The sequence below is a fragment of the Lemur catta genome, chromosome 3 (genome assembly GCF_020740605.2).
Source record: "Lemur catta isolate mLemCat1 chromosome 3, mLemCat1.pri, whole genome shotgun sequence".
Taxonomy (NCBI): domain Eukaryota; kingdom Metazoa; phylum Chordata; class Mammalia; order Primates; family Lemuridae; genus Lemur; species Lemur catta.
In genome coordinates, this window is record NC_059130.1 from 101,255,040 (window position 1) to 101,269,105 (window position 14,066).

Consider the following 14,066-nt stretch of genomic DNA (forward strand, 5'->3'; position numbering starts at 1 on the left):
TTGACCTCTGGCCACCAGACTACCACATCTTTAAGCATCTCAACAACTTTTTGCAGGGAAAATGCTTCCACAACCAGCAGGATGCAGAAAATGCTTTCCAAGAATTCATGGAATCCTGAAGCATGGATTCTTATGCTACAGGAGTAAACAAACTTGTTTTTCATTAGCAAAAATGTGTTGATTGTAATGGTTACTATTTTGATTAATAAAGATGTGTTTGAGCCTAGTTATAATGCTTTTTTTTTTTTTTTTTTTTGAGACAGAGTGTCACTTTGTTGCCCGGGCTAGAGTGAGTGCCGTGGCGTCAGCCTAGCTCACAGCAACCTCAGACTCCTGGGCTTAAGCGATCCTACTGCCTCAGCCTCCCGAGTAGCTGGGACTACAGGCATCAGCCACCATGCCCGGCTAATTTTCTTGTATATGTATTTTTTAGTTGGCCAGATAATTTCTTTCTATTTTTAGTAGAGACGGGGTCTCACTCTTGCTCAGGCTGGTCTCGAACTCCTGACCTCGAGCAATCCACCCGCCTCGGCCTCCCAGAGCTAGGATTACAGGCGTGAGCCACCGCGCCCGGCCTTAGTTATAATGCTTTAAAATTCACCATCTAAAACCATGATTACTTTTGCACCAACCTAATACATCATGATTGTATGAGTCAGGGTTCTTCTATTTAATAGAATAAAACTATGCATATATATATAGACAGAAAAAGAGGAGGAAATTTATTAGGGGAATTGAGTCATAAGATTATAGAAGGTGGCTGGGCACAGTGGCTCACGCCTGTAATCCTAGCACTTGGGGAGGCTGAGGCACGAGGATTGCTTGAGCTTAGGAGTTCGAGACCAGCCTAAGCAAGAGCCAAATCCGTCTCTACTAAAAATAGAAAAATTAGCTGGGTGTGATGGCATGTACCACAAGTCTCAGCTACTCAGGAGGTTGAGGCAAGAGGATCACTTGAGCCCAGGACTGCACTGCATTCTACCCAGGGCAACAGAACAAGACACTGTCTCAAAAAAAAATAAAAAATAAAAAAAATAAGATTATGGAAGCTTAGAAGTCCCAAGATTGGCCATTGGCAAACTGGAGATCTTGGGTTGCTGGTAAGTGGTAGGGTAGCTCAGTCTGTGTCTGAAAGCCTCAGAACCAGGACAGCTAATGGTATAATATTCAGTCTAAGGCCAAAGACCTGAGAACCTAGGGGGGCACTGGTATAAGTCCTGGAGTCCCAAGACCAGAGAGCCTGGAGTTCTGATGTCCAAGGGCAGGAAGGAGGAGAGTGTCCCAGCTCCAAGAGAGAGAGAGGAAATCCTTTTCTCTCCTTTTTTGTTCTATGTGGGCCAGCCAAGTGGATGGTACCTGCCCATGTTGAGGGTGGATCTTCCCAACTCTGTCCACTGACTCACAAGACAGTCTCCTCTGGAAACACACTTACAGACACACCCAGAATTAATACTTTACCAGTTCTTTTTTATTTATTTATTTATTTTTGAGACAGGGTCTCCCTATGTTACCCAGGCTGGAGTGCAGTGGCTATTCACAGATGCAGTCATGGTGCACTATAGCCTTGAATTCCCAGGTTCAAGCAATCCTCCTGCCCCAGCTTCCTGTGTAGCTGGGATTATAGGTACACCCCACCACGCTCAGCTTTCCAGCTTTTACCAATTCTCTAAATATTTCTTGATCCGGTCAAGTTGACATCTAAATTTAACCATCACAATGACCAAGTTGGATTTATCCTTAGAATGCAAGGATGGCTTAACATATGAAAATCAATCAATGCATTATACCATATTAACAGAATAAAGGGGGAAAAACCCATGATCATTTCAATTGATGCAGTAAAATCATTGACAAAATTTAATACTTTTTCATGATAAAAGCATTCAACAAACAAGAAATAGAAGGATATTACCTCAACATAATAAAAACCATATGTGAAAACCCATGGCCAACATCATGCTGGCAAAAGGCTGAAAGCTTTTCCTCTAATACCAGGAACAATACAAATATGTCTGTTTTCACTGCTTCCATACAACCTAGTAATGGAAGTCCTAGCCAAAGAAATTGAGCAAGAAAAAGCAATAAAAGACATTGAAATTGGAAAAAGAGTAAAATTGTCTTTGTTTGCAGATGACATGATCTTTTATGTAGAAAACCTTAAAGATTCTGTTAGAACTAATAAGTGAATTCAGCAAAGCTGCAGGATACAAAATCAACATGCAAAAATGTTATGTTTCTATACACTAACAGTGAAGAATCAAAAAAATAAGAAAACAATTTCCTTTATAATAACAATAAAAATAATAAAACACTTAGGAATAAACTTAACCAAGGAAGTGAATGACTTGTACACTGGAAATTATAAAATGTTGCTGAAAGAAATTAAAGAAGACACAAATAAATGGAAAGACATCATGTGCTCATGGATTGGAAGACTTAATTTTGTAAAGATGACAATATTATCCAAAATAATATACAAATCAATGCAATCCTTATCAAAATCCTAATGACTTTTTTTCAGAAATATAAAATTTTATTCTAAAATTCATATGGAATCTCAAGGGACCCCAAATAGTCAAATCATCTTTAAAAAGAACAAAGTTGGCGTTTTCACAATTCCTGCTTTCATAACTTACTACAAAGCCATGGTAATCAAAACAATGTGGTACTGGCATAAAGACAGACAGACTTATGAAGGGAATAGAATAAAGAACCCAGAGATAAACCTTTGCATATAAGGTCAAATGATTTTCAACAAGGGCGCCAAGACCATTCATTCAGGGAAAGGATAGTGTTTTCCACAAATGATACAGGGAAAACTGGATATTCACAGGCAAAAGAATGAAGTTGGAGCCTTACCTTATACCATAAACAAAAATTAACTCAAAATAGGAGACCTAAATATAAGAGCCAAAACTATAAAAACACTTAGAAGAAAAAATAAGGACAAAAGCTTTACAACATTGGATTTGGCAATGATTTCTTGGATATGACACCAAAAGAACAGGCAACAAAAGAAAATTGAACTTCATCAAAATTAAAACTTTTATATATCAAAGGATACTAGCAACAGAGTGAAAAGGCTGCCCACAGAATGGGAGAAAATATTTGTAAATTGTATATTGGATAAGGGCTTGATACCAAAAATATATAAAGAATATATAAGGAATTCCTATAATTCAAGAACAAAAAATAAACAATTAAAAAATGGGCAAAGACCTTAAATAGACATTTCTCCAAAGATATACAAATGGAAAATAAGCATAAAAAAGATGTTCAGTGAACACGATGGCTCATGCCTGTAATCCTAGCACTTTGGGAGGCTAAAATGGGAGGATTGTTTGAGGCCAGGAGGTTGAGTCAGGAGTTCAAGACCAATCTGAGCAACATAGGAAGACTCTGTCTCTCCAAAAAATTTTTTAAAATCAGCCAGTTGTGGTGACAACAGCCTGTAGTCTGAGCCAGCTACTTGGAAGACTGAGGCTGAGACAAGGAGGATCAGTTGAACTCAGGAGTTGGAGGCTGCAGTGAACTATGATGATACCACTGCATTCTAGCCCAGGCAACAGAGTGAGACCCTTTCTCAAAAAAAGAAAGAAAGAAAGAAAAGAAAGAAAGAAAGGAAGGAAGGAAGGAAGGAAGGAAGGAAGGAAGGAAGAAAGAAGAAAGAGAGAGAGAAAGAAAAGAAAAGAAAAGATGTTCAACATCATTTTGATTTTTGCAAATCAAAATCATAATGAGATACCACTTTATACACATTAAGGTGGCTATTATCAAAAAAACAAAACAAAACAGAAAATAACAAGTGTTAGCAAGGACATAAAGAAATTTGGGGCCGGGTGCGGTGGCTCACGCCTGTAATCCTAGCACTCTGGGAGGCCAAGGCAGGTGGATCGCTCGAGGTCAGGAGTTCAAGACCAGCCTGAGCAAGAGTGAGACCCCGTCTCCACTAAAAATAGAAATAAATTATCTGGCCAACTAAAAATATATCTGCAAAAAATTAGCCGGGCATGGTGGCGCATGTCTGTAGTCCCAGCTACTCCGGAGGCTGAGGCAGTAGGATCGCTTAAGCCCAGGAGTTTGAGGTTGCTGTGAGCTAGGCTGACGCCACGGCACTCACTCTAGCCTGGGCAACAGAGTGAGACTCTGTCTCAAAAAAAAAAAAAAAACAGAAATTTGGAATCCTCAAGCTTTGCTGATGGTAGTGTAAAATGGTGTAGCCACTATGGAAAACAGTATAGTGATTCATCATAGAGGCTGGTTCAAGTGCAGTAGTGTTTACAACTAATTGATCACAACCAGTTCCAGATTTTTTTGTTTCTTCTCTACTCTGTCTGATTCACTAGCCTTAAAAAGAAAAAAAGAAAGAAAGAAAAAAATTATACATGGATATGATCCAGCATATCCACTTCTGGGTATATACCCAAAAGAAGTGAAAGCAAGGACTTGAATAGATACTGGTACAACCATGTTCATAGCAGCATTAATTATAACAGCCAAGAGGTGGAAGCAATCTAGTGTCTGTCAATGGATGAATGGACAAATTGTGGTATAGACATATAATGGAATATTATTCAGCCTTTAAAAAGAATGAAATTTTGACATGTTACAACATGGATGAATCTTGAAGATATTATGCTTAGTGAAATGAATCAGTTCCGAAAGGACACATATTTTACGATTCCACTTATAAGACGTTCCTAAGATTAGTCAATTTCACAGAAACAGGAAGTAGAATGGTGGTTGCCAGAGGCTGGGGAAGGGGTAAATGAAGACTTTGTGTTTAATGGGTACAAGTTTCAGATGGAAAGATGAAAAAACGTTCTGGAGGTGGATGGTGGTAGTGGTTGTACAACAATGTAAATGTACTTAATGCTTCAGAACTGTATACTTAAATATGATTCAAATGGTAAATTTCATGTTATATATATTTTATCAAAATAAAAAAAAGAGATCCAGTGAGGTAAATAACTTTCCCATTTTGTAGCTGAAAAATTTAAAGCCTATTAAGATTAAGTGAGTTTACACAGCTAGGAACTGGAAATGGTATTAAAATCTAAAGCTTTTAACACCAATGCTTGTGTTCTTTCTACTACACCAGTGTTTTTTTAAGTAAAATTTAGATACAGTGAAATGCATAGATTTAAAGTGTACAACTTAAAGAGTTTTGATAAATTAATGTACTGGTGTATAAAACACATTTCCATGAACCCAGAGAGCACCCCCATGTCCTCTTTCACTCCATCTCCATCCCCTATAGACAACCATTGCCCTAATTTCTATCATCATAGATTAGTTTTACCTGTTCTTCAACTTCACATAAATGGAACCATTCAGAATGTACTCTTTTGTGTCTGACTTCTTTGGCTCAACATGTTTTGATATTCATCCACATTGCAGCTTGGATCAGTAATTCATTCTTTTATTGATGAATGCTATTCCATTTTGTCACTATCCCACAATTAGTTTATTCTTTCTCTAATTGATAGGCATTTGGGTTGTTTCCAGTTGTTGGCTATTATGAATAAAATGGCTATGAACATTTTTATGTGAGTCTTTTTTTTTTTTGCCTCAGCCATCTTCGTTGGCATTGTATGAGTCTTTGTATGAATATATTTTCATTTCTTTTCTCATGTGACTGGCTTCAGCCAATAGGACAGTAGCAACCTTGAGGAAAGCTGTCTTGAAAAATTGCTTAAGTGTTTTCTCTTTAACTCTTTATTTTATTTGAGACAGAGTCTCACTCTGTTGCCTGGGCTAGAGTGCAGTGGCATCATTATAGCTCACTACAACCTCAAACTCCTGGGCTCAAGTGATCCTCCTGCCTCAGCCTTCCCAGTAGCTGGGACTACAGGTAGGGGCCACTGAGCCTGGCCCCTTTCTCTCTTTAAACCTTGCCACTACCATGAGATCAAACACAGGCTAGCCTGCTGGAAGATTAGAGATCACGTGGAGTGGAGCCAAGTCATCACAGGTAAAGCCATTCTAGACTAGCCAACCTCCAGGCAGTCCTGCAGTTGTTTGTGGATTCATTACAAAGTCCAGGTGAGATTAGCCTAGCCCAGCCCAGATCAACAGAATTGCCCCAGGTGACCCATAGAGTCATGACAAGTAATAAACGGTGGTTCCTTTAAACCAGTGAGCTTGGGGATGGTTTGTTATACAACATTATTGTGGCAATAGATAACTTATACACATCTGTATCATTTTTCTATTGATGCATAACAAATTACCAGAAATTTAGTGAATTAAAAGAACACAAGGTTGGCACGGTGGCTAATGCCTGTAATCGTAGTATTCTAAGAGGCTGAGGTGGGAGGGTTGGTTGCTTGAGGTCAGGAGTTCGAGACCAGCCTGAGCAAGAGCAAGACCCCCATCTCTGCTAAAAATAGAAAAACTAGCTGGGCATGGTAGCATGAGCCTATAGTCTCCGCTACTTGGGAGGCTGAGGCAGAAAGATCGCTTGAGGCCAGGAGTTTGAGGTTGCTGTGAGCTAGGCTGATGCCACAGCACTGTAGCCCTGGCAATAGAGCGAGACTCTGTCTCAAAAAAAAAAAAAAAAAAAAGAGAAAGAGAATTGCTTGAGCCCAGGAATTAGAGGTTGCAGTGAGCTATGATGATGCCACTGCACTCTACCCAAGCCGACAGGGCAAGACTCTCTCTCTAAAAAAAAAAAGCCCACCCAAATCCAGGCTTTATTTAGGTGGGCTCTCTGCTCAGCGTTTTACCAGGCTAAAATCAAGGTGTCAGCCAGGGCTATGATCTCATTTTAGGCTTGGGGTCCTCTTCCAAGTTCACTGGTTATTAACAGTTGTAGGACTAAGCCCCTCAGCTCTTAGCAGCCACCCATCATTCCCTGCCACGTGGCTTCCTGTACAACATGGCAGTTTGTTTTTTCAAGTCCAACAGGTGAGCATCTCTGGTGCTTCAAATCTCTCTGATTTTTTTCTGTCTCTGACCTCTAAACCCCTTTTAAACGAGCCAGATGATTAGTCAGGTCCACTCAGGATAATCTCCCCTTTGGTTAAATTAAAGCCAACTAATGAGGGACCTTGTTACATCTCCAAAATCCCCCTACTTTTCCGGTATGAGATAATAACCTAGTCACAAAAATTATAGCCCATCATAATTACAGGTCCCACCTATACCTAAGGGGAGGGAATTTTATAGGATACCTACCCCAGCAGATGGAAATCTTGAGGAGCCTCTTAGAATTCTGCCTACCACAATGTCCCAACCCAATATACACAAATAATTTTTAAAGATAAAGAAATAATTTTATTGAGCACCAAAAATAAATGTATATAATATATAGTATACCATATTAACACTCAAATAAACAACTATTTGAAAGTTAATATCCTTTGTATGTAACATGTAATTCAATGAGGCCTATTAAACTGACCAATGGAAGACTTGACTGTGGCCAGTGGTTGGTGGAGAAGGAGTACAAGGGAGTCATTCTGTGGAGGTGCATTCTTGTTCTGGTCAATTTTCACCAATTTTTCAACCTTTTAAAGGCTCATGGTTATCTTGCAGGTAAACTGCACTTAAAAATAAATTTGTAGTGACGGAGTACATAATCCAAATGGTTAGATGTATTACAGTAAAAATATAATGAAATATCATTAAAAGTCATGTTTTCAAAGACTATTTCACTATTAGAAAATGTTCAGGTTGTGTCTTCTGAAAGACAATTTTAAGATGTGTATCAACAGAAATTTAAAAGAAAACCAGAAATTAAAAAATAAATAAATAAATTTGTAACACAGAAAAACTTATGTAGAGCTAAATAAAGGCTAAATATAAAAATGCTTAGGATAAATGGAAATGACATGCATGCACAATTGACTGAAGAGTCATAGAAGATACTACCTCTTCATTTCTCTCACTTGGCATATGCAAAACAAAACATTTTGTGTTTACCCAAACATAAGGCACAATTTATAGTTTTTCATATGATATTCTCTGGCTAAAATCTGCAACACCAAGTAAAGTGGTGGGTATGTCTTTGCCTGAAGCTATAGTATTGAAATATTACTTCCTATGGCATATGTTTTTGGTATGTTTTTAAGTGAAAAAGTCATAATACTGGGGGAAAAATGAGTCACTGACTAAAAGCTAAAATTTTTTAAGAGCCATTATGGCAAAAAGTTGTTACCTGAATGGTCATTGTATGAATTAAGTCTGTATTTCTCTCTCCTTAATTCCAGATCAAAAGTTCTTAATGTAGATTTATGGAACTGACATGTCCTATGTCCAGTCAATATGACAATTGAGCTGCCATTTACTAAGCAATCATGTGTGTCTGCCAAAGCTTTAGATACATGATCTAATTTAAACCTTATTACTAGATACTCAGGATGAAAGTGAGGTTTAGAAAGGTGAAGTAACTTGCTCAAGTTCACACAGCTAAGAATGAACAGAATTGGGATTTGAACCCAAGTCTGTTTAAGTCCAAAGCCTATGTTTTCTTAGCCTCCTCTTCTGCCAGTCTACAACCATTCTGGTATGTGGAAAAAACACTGATCTTGGAGTACAAGACTAGCTTTCACTCAAGTCCTGCCTCTGCCACTTCATAGCTGTTCACCTTTGTACAAGTTTCTTTTTTTTTTTCCCCATTAGTGAGCCTGTTTATTTTTGTGTCTTTTTTTTTTTTTTAATCAAAGGTCCCTTACTGGTTCTGCTTCCATGAGTGGCTGCGACCAGGGGAAAAAGGTAGGGTCATCTCCACAACACTTCATTTATACACAGAACTAAACAGACAAGCACAGAGTCCCTATTGCAGTTAGAAGTTGGCAGCATGGGAAAGGATGGAACAGGTGAGGAGTAGGGGTGTTGTTAAAAAAAATACAGGCCCTTCTCCCAACGGGGGTGCCTGGGGGAGGAACTTGGTCTGTTTCAACCCTAGAGGAATCAGAAGATCAAAAGCCATTTGGGAAGGCCAGAACAGTCAGGGATGGAGGGAGGAGGAAAATCCTGGGGGTGGAGGGACTGTTTGGCAACTGGAGTAAAAGGATTGCCCTCCCCCTGCTGGGATCGCCCCAGCCCCTCTGGTCTGGCAGGAAGGGGGCAGCCTGCAACCCCCAGGGGAAGGCCTGGGGCTGCCAGATGCTCCAGGCAGGGGACCGGAGGGGGCTCACAAAGGCTTGCCTTCCAGAGAGATGATGGCACTGCCCCTCAGCTTCTCTGCCAGAGTGCAGCGGTCCTTGACCTCCTCGGAGCAGTTTGCTTGTAATTCATGCTTCATCCCTGTCAGCTTCTTCTTGAGGGCGTCCTTGGAGCTGGCATAGATAATTTTGCTCTTAAGGAATGCACATTCAGGGGCTCAAAACATAAACACCAGGTCCTCCTTCTTACTCTCCTTGGTCTCATAGGTCGCATCATAGAGAGCATAATGGCAGTCCTTGTCTGGAAGCATCTTGACAAAGGTGTCATAGGGATCGTCGGCAGTCTGGCCCATGTCACCTACCAGGATCTCCTTCCCCTCCTCCAGGATGATGTTCTTCTTGTCCTCACTCAGGTAGAAGAGCATTGCCTTCTTGCGCTTCTTCACCTCCTCTGACATTGAAGCCTTGTGCACCTTCATGTCATTGAACATCTTGATGACACCATCAGAGACAGCCACACCAGAGGCCATGTTTCCAGAAGGGTGATGGCAAGGAGAGTGAGAGGAGAGCTGCTGCAGCTGCTGCCCAGACCCATCTGAACCTGTACAAATTTCTTAACATCTCTGAGGCTATTATGTCATCTATAAAATGGGGATAGTAATTGTACCTCACATGGCTGTTTTGTTTCTTTGTTCTTGTATGAATTAAAAAGACTATGCTTGTAAAAATATGTTTAACAGCATTTTGTAAATTATAGGTGCATCCTCTATAAATGATAGGAGAATCCGGGCCCGATACTCATAACCTCTTGTTCCCCTTCCCCACCACCATACGTAAACCTGCTTCTCTCTTTATGTTTCTTCTAGGGTATGGCACCTTCAGCCACTCTTGTCTGGAAAACTAAATTTTGTTTAAATTTTATGTTTCATGTCTTGAGTCCCATTACCACCTACACCTTCAAAATCAAATCAGTTATCGAGACCAATCAATTCTGCCTTTGCAATGTCCTTCATACCTGTCTCCAGCAGTTATTTCACTGCATCTACCATTGCTAAAACCCTAATCAGCTGTCATCAAAACTATTCGGGGGGTAATTATTTAAGTAAAAAAATGTAATAATAATACATACACCTGAGGTGAATTTTTTTTTTTTTTTTTTTTTTTGAGACAGGGTCTCAAAGGGTAAAATTGACAGTGGGGAATGTGTAACAGGGAATGGCCTGAAAAAGGGTAAAATGTTCTACGAACTGTCTCTTTAAAATCCCCTCACCCTTTTTGGACGCTAAAACCTTCATCCCTGCCCAAGGGCAGGGGAGTGTGCTTTGGTTTCTTGTATCACAGTTGATGACTCAATGGAATTGTCCAGGTGGAGGTCACTCAATCGTTTTTGCAGGAGATGGGCTGGATCAGAACCATCAGCTATAGTTAAACAGCAATAGCGTGAAGCTAAAAACCCTCCCTTTAAAAGCTCTGTATTTCTGCTTATGGGGAAGAAAACGGTACTTTAAGAATTGAGTCTACCATTTTTCTCACTTGCCAGCAAATTAATAAACTAACATTTTCTTCTCCTCAAACCACTCATCCTCATTCTTCATTCGGTACAGGAACAAGTGCCAAACTTTCAGTAACAGAGTTCTCCCTCTGTCACCCAGGCTGGAGTGCAGTGGCACAATCATAGCTCACTGAAGCCTCAAATTCCTGGGCTCAAGTGATCTTTCCACCACAGTCTCCCAAAGTGTTAGGATTACAGACATGATCCCACCATACCCAGATATGACATTTTATTTAGTTTTTTATTTATTATAAATAATAAAATAGAAACAGGGCTTGCTCTTGGTCAGGCTGTTCTCCAGGGCTCTAGTGCACTATGATCACATCTGTTAATGGCCGCTGCACTCCAGCCTGAACAACAGAGTGAGATCCATTTTTAAAAATAAAACATAGAAGAAGTTTTTAAATGTACAAAGATGGTAAATTTTGTTATGTGTTCTTTATCACAATTTTTTAAACAGGCAAATGATGTATTAATATTATCACCATTATTATAAGAATAATTTTGACCTCATGAACCCTCTGAAAGTGTGTCAGAGACTCCCCAGAATCCATGGACCACACCTTGAGAACTGTTGCTCTACACTATGTGTTGGCATTTTTATCCTCATTTCTGATTATGCCCCTACTACCTGCAGAATCAAGTCCACACTCCACAGCATGACACCCATCTTATAACTTCCTGGGAAGATTTGGTGAGGTCATGTCTGTGGATGTTTAGTCTAGTTCCAGGCACATTGTAGCACCTCAATAAACGGGAAAAACCCATTTGTCCCTTAGTATGTGTTCAAGGAACAGATGAATGAAGAGATTTGAACAGGGGAGCATTGTAAATTTACAGCAATGAGATTTAGAGAAACATGATCCTGATAATGGTTATTAGTAAATAATACTAGTAAGGCAACATTCTCCCATCCAAGTATTAACCAGGCCCAACCCTGCTTAGCTTCCGAGATCAGACAAGATCAGGCGCGTTAAGGGTGGTATGGCCATAGACAGTGTTATGGCATTCTAAGGGTTATTCTTACAACACTGGAGCAAATTTGTTGCAAGGGAGATCTAGTCTTTTCTCCATGGTCCTCTGACTTTCCTTATCCAGATTTGATCTCATGTCTTTTTACACTCCTCCAGAGAATCCTAGCACTCAAAAGTTAGTAGAATGATCTTAGGCGATAACTGCAAGCCAGACAAAATCTATGAGATATTCAAAATTAAATGGAGTACCAATTAAAATATTTGAAAGAATTGTTTTATCCCAGGAATATGTAAGAAGGAAAGATTCTAAGATTCCTTCAGGTTCCAAATTGTTTAAAACTCAAAAAATTATAAATGAAATACATTAACATATCCTAGAATCCCATCAGGTTCAATGGTTCCAAGAATTAGGAAGAAATGACATATACATATCTCAAGAACCAAAGAAATGCAAAATTCAATAAATTCATTAACATGAGTAGAATGTGAGAAGACAAAAAATTAGAAAATGTATATATTTGACATGGGCTATGGTATTACCGGGTTATACTTCACTTGAAGTTAGTGAGTCACTGATATAATAATTTTAAAGAGAGTTCAGTTATGTCCTTGGCCATTCGTAATCTCGGTGAATGTCTCCCTTTCTGGTCTGCATCTTGAAACTCCAGAAAGTTTTAGAATTTAATGGAGAAAAGTTTAAGGGAATCAAGACATATTATTAATATTTTCATGTTAAGAAACCTGTGCCCAATTGGCATTTTATATACTTTTTTTGTTAAAAGAAATGGTATCCAGATTGAAAGAGCCTACTAATGAGCTCTTTCATGAATTAAAAAAAGCTCAGCCTAAGGCATATCATCTTAACATTTCAGACTATAAGATAAAAAACGAAATTCCTAAAAATTTTCAGAGAGGGAAAAAAGATGACATTCTGGAATCAGAATGTAAAACTGGAAGCTGGAAGACAATGGAACAATCCTACCCAAATACTGAGGGGGGGAAATGGGGTATCAACCTAGTTTTCTTCTCCTAGCCATACTATTAAGTGTAAGAATAGAATTAAGACATTTTTGGTCTGTAAGAATTCAACAGATTTACCTTAGAAGCTCTCTCAAATAGAGAAGCAACCAGAAGATGTGCTGTAGTAAAATAAAACAATAAACCCAGAAAGCAAATGACATAGGATCAAGGAAACAGAAGACACAACACAGGAAAATGGTGAAAAGAAGTCCTGTGGTAACATCTTGCAGCAGACCTAGAAATCTAGCTCTTACTGCAGAATGGAAGAGGCAGAGAACTCTAGAACAGAGACATCTGGGGGGGAAATGGAATTAATGAATAGCTGATATATTTGACCAAGTGAAAAATAATATTGAGAGACATACAGTATATTCCATGGAACATGTAAAAAAAAAGTTCAAATAAATTGGATTATGTACAGTCTAAGTCAGGTGCAGTGGTTCACACCTGTAATCCCAGTGACTAAAAGGAGGCTGAGGTGGGAGGATTGCTTGAGCCCAGAAGTTTGAGACCAGCCTGGGCAACAGAGCAAGACCCATCTATAAAAAAAGTTCATTGTCTGAATATTGAAAACTAAGCAAATGTCAAAATGAGGAAACACTTTTTGTAGGAACTGAACAATAGGACAGAAAATAAATTGCAATTACGAATATACACTCATTGACACAGAAATGAATAATCCTTATGAAATCATGATAATGCAAATACTGATTACTGATTTAACAAACAATTGTGAAACTGGGAGAATGAGGAGAGGAAGTGGGAGAAGTGGGTGTTGGGAGCTAAATCCTCACTTACCATAATAGGAAGTCAACAAATAATGTCTCAAATTGAAAAATAAAAAAATAGTGGCATCAGCATATGATTAAGAGACATTAGGATGGGCTTGGTGGCTCATGTCTGTAATCCTAGCACTTGGGAGGCTGAGGCAGAAGGATAACTTGAGGCCAGGAGTTTGAGACCAGCCTGGGCAACATAGTCAGACCCCATCTCTACAAAAAATTTAAAAATTAGGTAGGTGTGCTGGTATGCACTTGTAGTCCCAGCTACTAGGGAGGCTGAGGCAGGAGGACTGCTTGAGCCCAGGAGTTTGAAGTTGCATGAGCTATGATGATGCCACCGCACTCTAGCCAGGATGACAGAGCAAGATCCTGTCTCCAAAAAATAAAATAAAATAAATTATTTTTAAAAAAGAAACATGAAAGTAGTTACCAGAAAAAATATATACACGGGTAATATAGTGGAGATTCTGGAGAGTAGAACTAGTGGATGGGGACTGGAAGGAAAAGGATTGCTGGGTTTCATGATAAGCCTACTCATATTGGTTGATATATATGTATATATATGTATAGTTTATACATATATATGTATTCTTTAAGAGACAAGGTCTCTCTTTGTCACCCAGGCTGG

The 14,066-nt window shown here is 39.1% G+C and overlaps 1 pseudogene; it reads right to left on the bottom strand.

Moving 5' to 3' along the window:
* Positions 1-9,139: 9,139 nt before the first annotated feature.
* LOC123635786 lies at positions 9,140-9,640 on the bottom strand (annotated as a pseudogene).
* Positions 9,641-14,066: the final 4,426 nt, after the last annotated feature.